The sequence below is a fragment of the Cervus canadensis genome, chromosome X (assembly GCF_019320065.1).
Source record: "Cervus canadensis isolate Bull #8, Minnesota chromosome X, ASM1932006v1, whole genome shotgun sequence".
NCBI lineage: Eukaryota > Metazoa > Chordata > Mammalia > Artiodactyla > Cervidae > Cervus > Cervus canadensis.
This window is the reverse complement of record NC_057419.1, coordinates 94,947,309-94,965,688: the sequence shown is the minus strand read 5'-3', so window position 1 is coordinate 94,965,688 and position 18,380 is coordinate 94,947,309. Positions and strand designations below refer to the sequence as shown.

The 18,380-nt window shown below is 38.8% G+C and overlaps 1 long non-coding RNA gene across 1 annotated transcript; it reads right to left on the bottom strand.

Annotated features, from left to right (window-relative positions):
- Positions 1-737: 737 nt before the first annotated feature.
- Positions 738-18,295, bottom strand: LOC122435317. The gene is made up of 5 exons (XR_006267633.1): positions 17,752-18,295; positions 16,387-16,490; positions 1,961-2,082; positions 1,366-1,486; positions 738-932 (listed from the first exon to the last, which is right to left on the bottom strand). It is a non-coding gene; the product is annotated as an uncharacterized LOC122435317 (long non-coding RNA).
- Between the last annotated feature and the right edge of the window lie 85 nt (positions 18,296-18,380).

The window sequence follows — 18,380 nt, the reverse complement described above, 5'->3', positions numbered from 1 at the left end:
TCATAGGGCAACAGTACAGAGTAGAAGCATAACCTTGTTAACATAAAAATTAATCCTTCTGCAGAAGTTGTCAGTTGAGTTTATCTAAGAAGTTTATCCCACATTGACTCTGCGACTTTGGTGAGGCAGCTTTTTACCTAGCACTCCTGGCTGACAATTAACAACCATCTCATTGTTACCACACTAGGGCTAAGCTCTTATTTTTCTAAATCTTTAACTATATTAACAATGGTTTCCATAACACAACCTTAGCACATTAAGAGCAAAAACACAGCAAGCAAATGTTAACCCAATAACCACCTTTAGAATAATTTTTCTTATGTTTTCTAATAGGACTCCTTCACCCCGCAAAAAGGCTCTATGTCTATTAGGGCCTTTATATGATCAGGTTCTTTATGCTGTTTTATGATTAGGGTATTATGAGCAGTCATGCATATTAGTACCAACGGCATAAATGCATTTGGCTAACAAACTACCAGCAAAGGAGTTTAAATTAAAACACTCCTTTCACCCTGGATAATCTGGTAAAATACCACCACCTGGGAAACTTATTGATTAAAGTTCTAAATTGATTCTTATTTGGGAAGAGATCGGGGAAGGTCTTCTGCCTGTGTCACAGAAATTAGGGAGTAGTCTATTGAGGCAGGCATCAGAAAGACAGATATCATCTTTAAGGTGAGCGCCAGGGGCAGCTTTTCGAAATCCCTGAAAACCTGATCTGCCTTGCCTGTCAGGCTTTCTCCTCATGACCTTGTCATGGGTGGGATCTCGTGAGCTGGCCTTTTCGAAACCCCTGAAAACCTGATCCACCTTGCCTGTCAGGTTTTCTCCCTCATGACCTTGTCATGGGTGGGATCTTGTGTGCCAGCTCCCGGCACCTCTCGGTGAAGATCTCCAAGGAGAAGATGTACTGGATCCCATCAAAATCATTCCTAAGGAAAGAAATATAGTAAGTGGAAAGCTGAATAACAAAGGCATAAAATTTAAAAAGTGAGAGCTCACAGCTGTTCATGACATTATAGTTGCTGGTTCAGACAAGAATTGAAACTAAGAACAATAGCGAAGATGTAAATGCTTACTATGTGTGAGGCACTATGCAAATACAGTGTTCCAAATCTCTTAATCATCATCCCAACGATTCTCATAGGTTATTACAACCACATTTACAGATGAGGAAACTGAGATTCACAGACACACAGCTAGAAAGTGATAGAGCTAGCATTCGAACCTAAGGTGTCTCTTAGTTTGCGCTCTTAAATAGCCTCCAAGTTTCCAGTAAACTATCACTCGAGAGAATTGGCTTATGACCCTTCCAGCTTTCCCTTTTTCTTTTGCTCTTGTTAACCACCTCCCATACATACATACCTCTCCAAATGGATTTCCACTGGTTCTACTACAGTCATCTAGAACTTTCATATTCTGGAAGACAATTTAATTTACTAAAAGGAACTGGCTCTCCTTGGTGAAATGGCTGGTTCTCCCATGGCTGTGGCAGGAAACATACAAAACGAGTAAACTATAGCGCCAGAAAGGCAGGAAGTGCTCAAAAAAAAAAATGGGGACATGCCTAAGGGACATAGGGACCAATGTGAAAGAGTTTCTAATGATCAAAGCTGGAACAAGTTGAGAAATGAAATAAATAATTCTTCCTTATAGAAGAATGCAAAATAATTTATGTAGATTCTCACCCTCCAGGAAGTGAAGTTTAATCTTCCCCAACCTTTCTTGAAGTGAGTTGGATTTAGTGACTAACTTCCAAAGAATAAAGTATAGAAAGGGAGGGAAATAACTTTACAGAGGATAAACCTGGCAAAGGTTGGTCAACTGATAAAGGCTTTGATATGGTATGAGGAAAATGACATTTTACCTTTGTGGTCTTCCTCCCAAATACCCATAACTCCAGTCTAATCATGAGGAAAACATCAGACAAACCCCAATTGAGGTACAGTCTACAAAATACCTGAGTAGTACTCTTAAATACTGTCAAGGTCATCAAAACAAAGAAATTCTGAGAAACTGTCACAGTCAACAGGAACCAAAGGAGATATGGGAACAATGTAATGTGGTGTCCTGGATTGAATCCTAGAACAGAAAAAGGCAATAAGTAAAAACTGAAGAAAACACTAAAGTATGGATTTTAGCTCATCAATAGAGGTTCATTGACTATAGCAAGTGTACCATACTAATGCAACATGTTGATAAAAGGGGTAACTGTGTGCATTGTAGGGAGTGGGTGGATATGGAAACTCTCTGTACTATTTTTGTAACTCTTTGATAAATATGAAATTATCCTAAAATATAAAGTTTATTTTTAAAAAACTCAAAACTGTAGAAAAGAAATAGAATCAAAGCCCACTTTTGTTCTCATTAATTGTGAATTTTGTATAAGCCACTGTCTAAACATTGGTATCCCTGTTTACAAAACAGAATATTTTTTTTAGTGACATCTACAAGTTGGCAAACTAGGAAGCTCCAGGCTCTCCTTCTCCCACCCTCATTAACATTTTTTTAAAAACCAACTAGAAATTGGATAAAATAACTTTGTTGGAAGTCTGGAAAACAGCCTATAGCAACCAAGCAAAAGATTAATCAAGATAAAGCCACATAGGGAATGCTAAGAAATTCCATAGTATTTTCACTTACTTGTACACCACCTCCCCTTCCCCTGTAGTGCACTGAAGCACAGTCTGGGGGACGCAGTGACCCAGTGTCAATTCCTTCCTTCTAACTGGAAAAAGGAAGGCAGACCTTTTTGGCAATGTTCTAATCTGTCTAGGGGCTGCTTGAGGTACTAGTCTTAAGAGTTTAGAAAGAGAAAAGCAGTATAGCTCAGATATTAGACTAGGAAAAGCCACAGGAAATCCCTCAAGAAAGCTGAAGAGGTACTACAGTCTGGGGTAAGAGACTAGAGGTAGAAGAACACAACAGAACATCAATGGTCCCCAGAAGAAGCAGTAATGAGAGTCTTTGGGAATTAAAACACTTAAAAACAGATGTGTATTTAAGGGAACTGGAAAAAGCACACACAAATAAAAACAAAAGAAAAAGAACACAAAGTTGCCAAAGCAAGATGTATACCTAGAAAAGGTCCAAGAAGACTTTAAGCCTTCACATGAGGCTGATTCCAAGGCTTAGTGCATTCATACATGCTCAGTAGCTAAGTCGTGCCCAACTCTTTGCAACCTTATGGACCACCAGACTCCTCTGCCCATGGGATTTTCTAGGCAAAAATACTGGAGTGGGTTGCCATCTCCTTCTCTACGGAATCTTCTTGAACCAGGGATCAAACCCATGACTCCTGCATTTCCTGCATTGATGGGCAGGTTCTTTATTGCTGAACCACCTGGGAAGCCCTCCAAGGCTCAGAGCCTTGTTAGTTAGCAAATGTCTTCCCCAGCACAAAGCCTATCTGCAAGGCTGCTTAAAAAAAAAAACTAATTTTCCATTTAAAAAATCACAAAGCATACAAAGAAATAGGAAAAAATGCCACATTCAAAGGAAAAAAGTAAAGTGGCAGAAACTGTCCCTGAAAAAACACAGGCACAGAAGTACCAAAGACTAAAACAATTATCCTAAATATGCCCAAAGAATTAAGGGAAATACAAAGAACCAAAGGAATCAGGAAAGGGATATATTTTTAAATGAGAATATCAACAAAGAGATTAAAATTATAAAAAGGAACAAAAAAGAAATTCTAGAGTTGAAAATACAGGAGTTCAACAAAAATATCCACTAAAGGGGCTCAACAGTAGACTGAAACATGAAGAAAGAATCAGTGACACTGAAGATATCATGTGAAATTATTAAGTCTGAGGGGCAAAAATGAATGAAGAAAAGTCAACAGAGATTAAAAGACTTATGGGACATCATCAAGTAACATATGCATTATGACAGTCCCAGAGACTGAAAGAAAAAAGGAGTAGAGAGGTTATTTGAAGAAATAATGGCTGAAACCTTCCAAAATTTGAGGAAAAATATGGATTCACAAGTCCAAGAATCTCAGTGAACTCTGAGTAAGATTAACTGAAGAGGCTTACATCAGGATACATTATAATCAAACTGCCAACAGCTAAAGTGAGAATCCTGAAAGGAGCAAGAAAAAGTGATTCATGTGCAAGTGATTCTCAATAAGATGATCAGCAAATTTCTAAGTGAAAACCTCAGAGTCCAGAAGTGGCATAACATATTTATAGGGCTGAAAGAATAAATGTTAACTGAGACTTCTATATTATAGAAGGACTATATTATAGAAGGACTAAACTGTCCTTCAGAAATGAGGGAGGAATTAAAACATTCTCAGATAAACAATGTTCATTATCAAAAAGGAAGTTTTAGCCACAGAAATTAGGCAAGAAAATTAAATAAAAGGCATCCAAATTGGAAAGGAAGAAGTAAAATTATCTGTATGCAGATCACATGATCTTGTATGTAAAACATTCTAAATATTCCTCCCCAAAAACAAGCTCATTAGAATACACAAATTCAGTAAATTTGCAGAGTACAAAATAACATACAAAAACCAGTTGCATTTCTATACACCAATAATGAACAATCTGTAAAAGGAATTAAGAAAATAGTTCCATTTATAATAGTATCAAAAAGACTAAGTATAGGCAACAAAACAAAAAATAAACAAGTGGGACTACATCTAACCAAAAAGCTTCTGTATAGCAAAGGAAAGCATCAACAAAAGAAAAAGGCAACCTACCACATGGGAAAAATGTCTGATAATATTTTAATATTTAATTTAATATTTGCAGATAATATGTCTGATAAGGGGTTAGTATCCAAAATATATAAAGAGCTCATAATACTCAAAGGGGAAAAAGCAAACAATCTGATTTAAAAACGGGCAGAGGATCTGAATAGACTTTTTTCTGAAGGCATACACATGGTCAACAGATACACGAAAAGGTGCTCAACACCACTAATCTTCCGGGAAATGCAAATTAAAACCACAATGAAATATCACCTCACATCTGTCAGAACGGCTATTTCCAAAAAGGCAAGAGATAACATGTATTGGTGAGGGAGTGAAGAAAAGGGAATTGTTGTGCACAGTTGGTGGAAATGTAAATTGGTATGGCCACTATGGAAAACAGTATACAGGGTCTTCAAAAAATTAAAAATAGAACTACCACATGATCTAGCAATTCCAATTCTGGGTATTTATCTGAAGGAAACAGAAACACCAAGTTGAAAATAATTATGTGACCCAATGTGGACTGCAGCATTATTTACAATAGCCAAGATATGGAAACAACCTAAGTGCCCATGTATGGATGACTAGAAAGAAAATGTAATATAATACACATATACAATGGAATATTTCTGTTGTTTAGTCACTAAGTTGTACCCAACTCTTTGTTACCCAATGGACTATAGCCTGCCAGGCTCCTCTGCCCATGGGATTTTCCAGGCAAGAATACTGGAGTGGGTTGCAATTTCCTTCTCCAGGGGATCTTCCAAACCCAGGGATCAAATCCACATCTCCTGCATTGACAGGTGAATTCTTTTACCTTTGAGCCACCATTCAGTCACAAAAAGAAGGAAATATTACCATTTGTGACTACATAGATTGACGTTGAGGGCACTATGTTAAGTGAATTAAGTCAGAGAAATACCATGTGAGGTCTCTTATATGTGAAGTCTTATTAAAAAAAAAAAATCCTCACAGTTAGAATAGACTGGTCATTGCCAGAGGCCAGGATTGGGGAGTGGGTGAAAAGGATGAAGGTGGTCAAAAGATACAAACTTTCAGGTATAAAATAAATAAGACCTGGGATGTAATGTACAGCATGGTGAATATAGTTAGCAATACTTCACTGGGTACTTGAAAGTTGCTAAGAGAGTAGATCTTAAAAGTTCCAGAAGACAAAATGAAAGGCCATGAGAAAATACTTGAGGGGATAATCATTGAAAATTTCCCTAAAAGGGGGAAGGAAATAGCCACTCAAGTCCAAGAAACCCAGAGTCCTAAACAGATTAAACCCAAGGCAAAACACCCCAAGACACATATTAATCAAATTAACAAAGATCAAACACAAAGAACAAATATTAAAAGCAGCAATGGAAAAACAACAAAAAACACACAAGGGGATTCCCATAAGGATAACAGCTGATCTTTCAGTAGAAACTCTTCAGGCCAAAAGGGAATGGCAGGACATACTTAAAATGATGAAAGAGGAAAACCTACAACCCATATTAGTGTACCCAGAAGGATTTCATTCAAATATGAAGGAGAAATCAAAAGCTTTACAGACAAGCAAAAGCTGAGAGAATTCAGCACCACTAAACCAGCTCTTCAACAAATGCTAAAGGATCTTCTCTAGACAGGAAACACAGAAAAGGTGTATAAACTCGAAACTAAAACAACAAAGTAAATGGCAACGGGATCATACCTATCAATAACTACCTTAAATGTAAATGGGTTGAATGCCCCAACCAAAAGACAAAGACTGGCTGAATGGATACAAAAACAAGACCCCTAAATATGCTGTCTACAAGAGACCCACCTCAAAACAAGGCACACATACAGACTGAAAGTGAAGGGCTGGAAAAAAATATTTCATGCAAACGGGGACCAAAAGAAAGCAGGAGTCACAATACTCATATCAGATAAAATAGACTTTGAAATAAAGGCTGTGAAAAGAGACAAAGAAGGACACTACATAATGATCAAAGGATCAATCCCAGAAGAAGATATAACAATTATAAATATATATATATATGCACCCAACATAGGAGTACCACAATATGTAAAGCAAATGCTAACAAGTATGAAAGGGGAAATTAACAGTAACACAATAATAGTGGGAGACTTTAATACCTCACTCACAACTATGGATAGATCAACTAAACAGAAAATTATCAAGGAAATACAAACTTTAAATGACACAATGGACCAGTTAGATCTAATTGATATCTATAGGACATTTCACCCCAAAACAAGGAATTTCACCTTTTTCTCAAGTGCACATGGAACATTCTGGAGAATGTTCACATTCTCCCAGGATAGATCACATCCTGGGCCATAAATCTAGCCTTGGTAAATTCAAAAAAATTTAAATCATTCCAGTCATCTTTTCTGACCACAATGCAGTAAGATTAGATGTCAGTTACAGGAAAAAAAAACTATTAAAAATTCCAACATATGGAGGCTAAACAGTGCGCTTCTGAATACCAACAAATCACAGAAGAAATCAAAAAAGAAATCAAAATATGCATAGAAATGAATGAAAATGAAAACACAACAACCCAAAACCTATGGGACTCAGTAAGAGCAGTGCTAAGGGGAAGGTTCATAGCAAAACAAGCTTACCTCAAGAAACAAGAAAAAAATCAAATAACCTAACTCTACACCTAAAGCAACTAGAAAAGGAAGAAATGAAGAACCCCAGGGTTAGTAGAAGGAAAGAAATCACAAAAATTAGGGCAGAAATAAATGCAAAAGAAACAAAAGAGTCCATAGCAAAAATCAACAAAGCTAAAAGCTGGTTCTTTGAGAATATAAATGGACAAACCATTAGCCAGACTCATCAAGACTCAAAGGGAGAAGAATCAAATCAACAAAATTAGAAATGAAAATGGAGAAATCACAACAGGCAACACAGAAATACAAAGGATCATAAGAGACTACTATCAGCAACTGTATGCCAATAAAATGGACAACTTGGAAGAAATGGACAAATTCTTAGAAAAGTATAACTTTCCAAAACTGAACCAGGAAGAAATAGAAAATCTTAACAGACCCATCACAAGCATGGAAATTAAAACTGTAACCAGAAATCTTCCAGCAAACAAAAGCCCAGGACCAGATGGCTTCACAGCTGAATTCTACCAAAAATTTAGAGAAGAGCTAACACCTACCTTATTCCAACTCTTCCAGAAAATTGCAGACGAAGGTAAACTTCCAAATTCATTCTATGAGGCCACCATCACCCTAATACCAAAACCAGACAAAGATGCCACAAAAAAAGAAAACTACAGGCCAATATCACTGATGAACATAGATGCAAAAATCCTTAACAAAATTCTAGCAAACAGAATCCAACAACATATTAAATAGACCATACATCATGACCAAGTGGGCTTTATCCCAGGAATGCAAGGATTCTTTAATATCCGCAAATCAATCAATGTAATACACCACATTAACAAATTGAAAGATAAAAATCATATGATTATCTCAATAGATGCAGAGAAAGCCTTTGACAAAATTCAACATCCATATATGATAAAACCCTCGAGAAAGCTGGAATAGAAGGAACATACCTCAACATAATAAAAGCTATGTATGTTAAACTCACAGCAAACATTATCCTCAATGGTGAAAAATTGAAAGCATTTCCCCCAGAGTCAGGAACAAGACAAGGGCACCCACTCTCACCACTACTATTCAACATAGTTTTGGAAGTGTTGGCCACAGCAATCAGAGCAGAAAAAGAAATAAAAGGAATCCAGATAGGAAAAGAAGGAGTGAAACTCTCACTGTTTGCAGATGACATGATCCTTTTCATAGAAAACCCTAAAGACTCTACCAGAAAATTACTAGAGCTAATCAATGAATATAGTAAAGTTGCAGGATAAATCCACGCACCTATGAACACCTTACCTTTGACAAAGGAGACAAGAATATACAATGGAGAAAAGACAATCTCTTTAACAAGTGGTGCTGGGAAAAGTGGTCAACCACTTGTAAAAGAATAAAACTAGAACACTTTCTAACACCATACACAAAAATAAACTCAAAATGGATTAAAGATCCATTAAAGACCAGAAACCATAAAACTCCTAGAGGAGAACATAGGCAAAACACTCTCTGACAGAAACCACAGCAGGATCCTCTATGATCCAACTCCCAGAGTAATGGAAATAAAAGCAAAAATTAAACAAAAGGGACCTAATTAAACTTAAAAGCTTTTGCACAATGAAGGAAACTATAAGCAAGTTAAAAAGGCAGCCTTCAGAATAGGGGAAAATAATAGCAAACGAAGCAACAGACAAAGGATTAATCTCACAAGCAGCTCTTGCAGCTCAATTCCAGAAAAATAAATGACCCAATCAAAAAATGGGCCAAAGAACTAAACAGACATTTCTCCAAAGATGACATACAAACACATGGAAAGATGCTCAACATCACTCATTACCAGAGAACTGCAAATCAAAACCACAATGACGTACCATCTCATGCCAGTCAGAATGGCTGCTATCCAAAAGTCTGCAAACAATAAACGCTGCAGAGGGTGTGGAGAAAAGGGAACCCTCTTACACTGTTGGTGGGAATGCAAACTAGTACAGCCACTATGGAGAACAGTGTGGAGATTCCTTAAAAAACTAGAAAGAGAACTTCCATATGACCCAGCAATCCCATTCCTAGGCATACACACCGAGGAAACCAGAATTGAAAGAGACACATGTACCCCAATGTTCATCACAGCACTGTTTACAACAGCTAGGACATGGAAGCAACCTAGATGTCCATCGGCAGATGAATAGATAAGAAAGCTGTGGTATATATACACAATGGAATATTACTCAGCCATTAAAAATAAAACATTTGAATCAGTTCCAATGAGGTGGATGAAACTGGAGCCTATTATACACAGTAAAGTAGGTCAGAAAGAAAAACACCAATACAGTATACTATCGCATGTATATGGAATTTAGAAAGATGGTAATGATGACCCTATATGCAAGATAGCAAAAGAGACACAGATGTATAGAACAGACTTTTGGACTCTGTGGGAGAAGGCTAGGGTGGGATGATTTGGGAGAATGGCATTGAAGCATGTATATTATCATATGTGAAATGAATCACCAGTCCAGGTTCGATGCATGAGACATGGTGCTCAGTACTGGTGCATTCGGATGACCCTGAGGGATGGGATGGGGAGGGAGGTGGGAGGGGGGTTCAGGATGGGGAACAGATGTACACCCATGGCTGATTCATGTCAATGTATGGCAAAAACCTCTACGATATTGTAAAGTAATTAGCTTCCAATTAAAATAAATAAATTTTGAAAAACAGTTCTCATCACAAGTGTAATTATGTGGGGTGATGTATGTTAATTAGACTTATTGTGGTGATCATTTTGCAATATATACAAATAGGGAATCATTGTGATGTACATGCAAAATTAATACAATGCTATATGTCAAATATATATATACATGCATATGTATCAAAAAATAAAATACTCAGGAATAAACTTGGAGAAGGCAACAGCACCCCACTCCAGTACTCTTACCTGGAAAATCCCATGGATGGAGGAACCTGGTGGGCTGCAGTCCATGGAGTCGCTAAGAGTCGGACACAACTGAGTGACTTCACTTTCACTTTTAATGAATTGGAGAAGGAAATGGCAACCCACTCCAGTGTTCTTGCCTGGAGAATCCCAGGGACCGGAGAGCCTGGTGGGCTGCCATCTATGGGGTCGCACAGAGTCAGACACAACTGAAGCAACTTAGCAGCAGCAGAAGGAATAAACTTACCCAAAAGGTGAAAGACTTTTATGCTGAAAATTATAAAATGTTACTGAAAGAAATTAAGGAATACACAAATAAATAGAAAGCCATCCATGTTTATGAATTGGAAAATTCAATATTGTTATGATGCCACCAAAAGCAATCCCTATTAAAATCCCAATGACATTTTGGCAGAAATTTTTTAAAATATCCATCCTAAAACTTCTATGGTATCTCGAGGGATTTTGAATAGTTACAAAAATCTTGAAAAAAAAAGTTGGTGGCCTCATACTTCCTGATTTTGAAACTTACTACAACGTTACAATAAACAAAACAGTGTGGTACTAGCAAAAACAGACATATAGATCAATGGAATAGAATTGGGAGTCCAGAAATAAACCTTCACATACATGGTCAATAGTCACATGATTTTCAACAAGGGTGTCAGGACCATTCAGTGGGGTAAGGGAAGTCTTGAACAAATGGCACTGGGAATACTGGATACCACATGCTAAAGGATGAAGTTGGATCCTTACCTTAAACCAGATACAAAAATTAATTTGAACTGGACCAAAGACTTGAATGTAAGAGATAAATCTATAAAATTCTTAGAAAAAGCATAGAAGAAAGGGTTCATGACACTTAATTTGGCAAAGTTTTCTTGGAAATGATACCAAATGTACAGGCAACAAATAAAAAAAAAAGGTAAGTTGACCTGCATCAAAATGTAAAACTTATGTGCATCAAAGGACACTATCAAACACAGTAAAAAGGCACCCCACAGCATGGGGAAAATATTTGCAAGCCATATACCTGATAAAGGATTAGGGTCCAAAATATATTTTTTAAAACCCCTACAACTCAACAACAACAAAAAACCAAACAACCAGATAAAAAAATGGGGAAAGGAATGAAACAGATATTTCTCCAAAGATATACAAACAGCCAAAAAGCTCGTTAATTCTTAGGTGTGAGATAACAGAAAACATATGTATTTGGTTACATCCTTGGTTTCTAGCACAGAGCTCCTAAACCCTTTCCTAAGAGCACTAGGAGCACCTCTTATGCTAATATTTGGTCTTTCACCCCAGTGGTGAGAGCACTAGGAGTATCTTTTGTTCTAATGAGGCAACTCCGGGTGAGCTCCTAGATGGGGCTGGTTATCAGAATGACCAAGCTAGCATCAGAAGCTTGGACTTTTTGGCTCCACTCCCTCCCTATCCTCCAGAGAGGGGAGAGAGACTAATAGGGCAATAATTGATCATACCTATGTGATGAAGCCTCCATAAAAATCCCCAAAGTAGGGGTTCAAAGAGCTTCCCAGTGGGTGAACACATCCAAGTACCAGGAGGGTGATGCACCCCAGCTCTTCAGAGACAGAAGCTCTTGCACTCAGGACCCTCACAGAACTCATCTTATGTATCTCTTCATATGGATGTTCAACTGTATCCTTTGTCATATCCTTTAATAAACCAGTAAATGTAAGTAACTGTTCTCTGGAGTTCTATGAGCCACTCTAGTTAATAAGTTGAACCCAAGGAGGGAGTCATTGGAACCTCTCATTTATATAGCCAGTTAGTCAGAAGCACAGGTGATAACCTGAACTTACAATTGGCATCTTAAGTGGACGTGGAAGGCAGTCTTGTGGGACTGAGCCTTCAACCTATGAATTTGAGGCTATCTCCAGGTAAATAGTGTCAGAATTGAGTTAAATTGTAGGACACCCACCTGGTATCGCAGAGAATTGCTTCATGTGGGGAAAAACATGGAAGTAATAAAAGTGTTCTATGTTAAAGTAAAAGAGACACACAGGAGAGGAGAATGGTAGGTTTTTCCAATATAATAGGGAAATGCAAATCAAAACCACAATGGAATATCACTTCATACTCATTAGGGTTGACTGTATTAAAAAAAAAATAGGGGGTCTGCGACCAGGGTTGTGGAATGGGAAGTCTTAAGTGTGATTCCAAACCTCCTTAGAATCTGATCCCTCACTTGGGCAGTTCCGATCTGCCCAGTCCCATCTGGTCCCAGGTCCTAAGTTGCTCCTGGGTGGTGTACCCTAGGTGCCAAGGTTAAATTCCCGCCACCGCCTGGCATCCACAGAAGGCATGACGGAGACTGCTGGTGGGAGCTGAGAGGGAAAACAGTGTGAACACAGGCTGAGACTTGAGGGTGGGGAAGTGCGTTGAGTAGGCAGCACGTTTGCAGTTAACTCTAGAGGATTAATTGGGCTACCCTGGTGGCTCAGATGGTAAAGAATCTGCAGGCAATGAGAGAGACCTGGGTTCGATCCCTGAGTTGGGAAGATCCCGTGAAGAAGGAAACAGCAACCCACTCCACTCCAATATTCTTGCCTGGTGAATCCCATGGACAGAGGAGCCTGGAAGGTTACAGTCAATGGAGATAGCAAAGAGGCAGACACAACTGAGCGACTAACACACACATACAATGCTGGGGAGGTGGCTGTCCAGTTTTCCCAGCATCTTTTGTTGAAGAGGCTGTCTTTCCAACATTGTGTAGTCTTACCTCCTTTATCATATATTAATTGACCATAGGTGCTTGCGCTTATTTCTGGGTTTTCTATACTGTTCCATTGATGTATGTTTCTATTTTTGTGCCAGTACTATACTGTTTTGATGACCGTAGCTTTGTAATATAGTCTGAAGTCAGAGAGCCTGATTCCTCTAGCTCTGTTTTTCTTTTTAAAGATTGCTTTGGTTATTTGGAGTCTTGGGTCTCCATACATTTTAAATATTGATATTTTTAATTCCAATTCTGAAAAAATGCCATTGGTAATTTGATAGGTGTTGCACTGAATCTGTAGATTGTCTATCTTTCTGAAACTATTCCAAAAAGTTACAGAGGAAGGAAGCTTCTAAACTCATTTTATGAGGCCACCGTCACTCTAATACCAAAACCAGACAAAGATATCACACACACAAAAAAGAAAATTACAGGCTAATATCACTGATGAATATAGATGCAAATAGTCCTCAGCAAAATACTAGCAATCCATATCCAACAATACATTAAAAAAAATCACACAAAATGTCAGCTTTTTGAGTCATAAGACAATGAAATGCCAAGAATAAATCTGTCATTAGTAAACCTCTCTGATGATCAAGAGGGATTCATCCCAGGGATGCAAGGACTTCAACATCTGCAAATCAATGTGATACACCACATCAACATATTGAAGAATATAAACCATATGATAATCTAAATAGATGCAGAAAAACCTTTTGACAAAGTTCAAAATTCAGCACCTATTTATGATTAAAAAAAAAAAAAAAGAAACTCTCCAGAAAGTGGGCATAGAGGGTACATATCTCAGCATAATAAAGGCCATATATGACAAACCTACAGCTGGCATCATACGGTGAAAAGGTGAAAGCATTCCCTCTCAGATCAAGGATAAGACAAGGATGTCCATTCTCACCACTTTATTCAACATAGTTTTGAAAGTCCTAGCTACAGCAATCAGAGAAAAAGAAATAAAGGGAATCCAAATTGGAAAAGAAGAAATTAAACTGTCACTGTTTGCAGATGACATGATACTACACATAGAAGATCCTAAAGATACTACCAGAAAAATACTAGGACTCAGCAATGAATTTGGCAAAGTCACAGGTTAGAAAATTAATACATGGAAATCTGTTGCATTTCTATACACTTAACAATAAAAGATCAGAAAGAGAAATTCAAGAAGCAACTCCATTTACCATCACATAAAAAAAGAACCTAGGAATGAGCCTACGTAAGGAGACAAAAGACCTGTACTCTGAACACTACAAGCTGCTGAAGAAAGAAATCAAGACATAAACAGATGGAACAGTGTACCATGTTTGTGGATTGAAAGAATCAATATTTAAAAAATGACTATACTATCCCAAAACAAGTAGTTTTTTGAAACTTAGTATTTTATTTTATTTTATTTTTTTTATTAGTTGGAGGCTAATTACTTCACAACATTTCAGTGGGTTTTGTCATAGATTGATATGAATCAGCCATAGAGTTACACGCATTCCCCATCCTGATCCCCCCTCCCACCTCCCTTCTCCACCCGATTCCTCTGGGTCTTCCCAGTGCACCAGGCCCGAGCACTTGTCTCATGCATCCCACCTGGGCTGGTGATCTGTGAAACGTAGTATTTTAATAGGAAAAGTAGGATGTAATCCATTCCAACCTTAGACCCCAAATAATTTCACAAATAGAAAAATATATCAATTGAGCAATGAGAATGGTTATGTAAGCAATAAAATATAATTTGAAAATAAAGTTTGTATGCACAATGTAATAAAAAATTGATCTTTCAAAAAAAAAATAACAATGTTGCTGAGGATGAAACAGTAACCCTTGTCTACTGCTGGCAGGAATGTAAAATGATGCAGCCACTGTGGGAAATAGTAGGATGGTTCCTCAAAGAGTTAAACATAGGGGCTTCCCTGGTGGCTCAGTGGTAAAGAATTTGCCCTCCAATGCAGGAGATATGGGTTCGATCCCTGACACAGGAAGATCCCACATGCATTGGAGCAGCTAAGCCTGTGTGCCAAAACTGTTGAGCCTCTGCCCTAGAGCCTGTGAGTGTTTTTCAGTCATATCCAACTCTTTGCGATCCCATCGACTGTAGCCCTCCAAGCTCCTCTGTCCATGGAATTTTCCAGGCAAGGATACTGGAGTGGTTTGCCATTCCCTTCTCCAGGGGATCTTCCTGACCCAGGGATCAAACCAGTCTCCTGCATTGCAGGCAGATTCTTTACTGTCCAGTCCACATGGACTGTAGCCCACCAAGCTCTTCTATCCATGGGATTCTCCAGGCAAGGATACTGGAGTGGGCTGCCATGCCCTTCTCCAGGGGATCTTCCTGATCCAGGGATCAAACCCATGACTCTTATGCCTGTGCATTGGCAGGCAGGTTCTTTACCACTAGTGCCACATGGAAGGCCCCACCCTAGAGCCCATACTCCACAAGAGAAGCCACTGCAATGAGAAGCCTACACACCACAACTAGAGAGTAGCCCCTGCTCCCCACAACTAGAGAAAAGGCCACACTGCAACAAAGACCCAGCACAGCCAAAAATAAATAAATAAAATTATTTTTAAAAATTAAACATAGAACTACCACACAATCCAGCAATTCAACTTCTGCGTATATATCCAAAGAACTGAAAGCAGGGACTCAGACAGATATTTGCACACCCATGTTGACAGCAGCATTATTCACAATAGTCAAAAGGTTAGAAGCAACTCGGGTGTTCAACAACGCAAGAAGGAATAAACAAAATGTGGTATATACACACAATGGACTATTATTTAGCCTTAAAAAGGAAGGAAATTCTGATACATGCTACAACATAAATGAACCTTGAAGACATTATGCTAAGTTAAATAAACCATAACCAAAAAAATAAACAACAATGTTATGATTTCACTTATGTGAGGTATGTATTCAAATTCATAGAGACAGAATGGTGGTTAACAGAGGCTGGGGAGAGGGGGAATTAGTGTTTGCTGAGTACAGAGTTTCAGTTTGTGAAAATATGAAAGTTCTGGAGATGGCAGTGATGATGGTTGCACAAAGTGACTATTCATAATGCCACTGAATTAAATACACCTTAAAATGGTTAAAATTATAAATTTTGTTATGCATGTTTTATCACAATAAGAAAAAAGACAGCACACTAAAACTTTCTCCCAGGTTTTGTGAGAATCAAGTGAGATCTATGTAAAGAAGCTCTGTAATCTATTGGATTGGCCCAAAAGTTTGTTTCGGTTTTTCTATAACAGCTTGCGGAAAAACTCAAACTTTCGGGCCAACCCAACATACGGCCCTTCACAAATAGTAACTTTTTAATCATCACCCTGTTTATCCCAACCTGATACCATTATCCACATGCTCAATCAAGCCCTGCTCACCTAGCAGCATACTGTTGGAGTTTAAGTGCTATCCAGTGATATCCACCTTCATTTCGCTAGGCCCTGGATTCCACGTGCCAAGGCAAGTCTCCCAGATCCTGGTTCTGAAACAGAACAAGACCCCAAATTGACAAAAGTTTTAGACAAGCCTGGTGGTTTCTATAGAAGAAAACTCAAAAGACTTCCTCCTTTTAATCAGTCTTCCCCAATGCTTAGTTTGGAAGCAGTCCTCAATCAGCAACAAGAGGTCAGCATGCCACCACCAAGAACAAATGAAATCTTCCAATTCAGCTGACCACCCAACTCCCTGGGCTGCTACCAAGCAAAAAATCTCATAAGGTAGCCTTTGGACAGGTGAAGAATCCCAAACCTCCTTTGAAGGAACAGGATTCTGGGAAAGGAATACAGACAATATATTCATTGAGCATGAATTGAGAAAAGTAGTTAGATAAGAAATAAAAAATGAAAATGTTAAAACCGAAAGACTGAATAGCCAGCTTTGAAGGATCAGACAATTATCTATAGAGTAGCCTCAGAGCTGAACCCTCAAACATTCTCATAAAGTATAAACACTGGTGCAGAACCAGTGTGATAATGCAGTAGCACAAAACCTAGGAATGATGTTTCTTTCTGGAAAGCAAGTCAATTGGTACCCATGGCCAGATACTGACCAGGATCTGTGTTAACATTCAGGTGCTCTCTGAGGGTCCCGAGTTACCTTATGTCTGCAGCCTCCTAGAGGATTTTTCTTAACTTAGGTAATGCTACAAGGGCTATTTTGAATCTTTTCCATGAAAAGACGTCTATCCAGAAGTTGCTGCCTTTCACAGGGGGATGTTATTCCATGACTCTCTGAGGTGTTATACTTATAACAGCATCAGACAACACCTTCTGTCTTCATTTTGCTACAAACTGGAGGCAAAACAAATGTGCCTCTCTGGGAGTGAAGCAATGAAGGGAAAAGACGATCATGGACAATAGCAATGAGACGCAGGGTCATAGGTATCTAGCCTGTATCTGAAACCCAAATATATATTTTTTAAAAAGGCTTAGGAAATATCCCTTGTACACATCTCTTCCTTTTTAACCAGTAGGAGTGGTTGATGAAGTGACAGAACCAACAGTCCATTCTCCACAAATGGCTGAAGGCAGAACAAGCCATGGTGCCTCAACCTGTTCTTCATTGGTTCATTATTATAAGCCATTGATCCACCATCACCGGGCCCTATGCTCTAAGTTCTTTCCCAAAAATGATTTTTTTTTAAGTTACGCCATTAAAAATTCTGAGTTATACTTGAAAGCAGTAGATAACAGCACATAAACATTCATCCTCTGGAGCCAAAGCAACCCGAGTTAAAATCATACCTTAGCTGCTTGCTGCGTACCAGGGATCAAAGATACTTCCAGTTCCGATGTTTTCTGATACCCTGCCTGCCAACATCCTCCGTCGCCCCGCCCCCTCACCACCAAGCACAGGGAGCCCACAGGCTACATGAAAGCAGGCGGATTTGTTCTGCTTTTACTTCCCCATATCCTCAGCTATGTTGACGCCTTGACACTGAGCAACCCTCCTTCTCTAGGATGCCTCGACTCTCTTTTCTTCTCTCAGTCCGAACATTCACAGCTTTTGCAAAAGAATAAAACTCACGCCGCTGGGGCGGGGCCACGCGTTTCCCTTCCCTAACAGGGCACAACTAAAGTTAAAGTGCCAGGGTTGTGTATCAAATGACTTCCCTGTTACTATGGTAAAGCCGCCGCCGCCGTCATTTTTGTGGTCGACAATTACTTGCGTTAGCCTAAGGAAAAAATGAATAATAAGAAATTCTATATACTAAAAGCCTTCAAATTAGCCAAGCTCTAGCTCAGAACGGAGTTATTCTCAGGCGGGGTACGGGGAGAGAGGGGCGGGGGCAGGGGCAATGGCAAGTGCTCTAGTGGAAGTAATACGTGCCGACTGTGACGGAATAACGCCGAGGGAGGGACCCTGCGTCCAT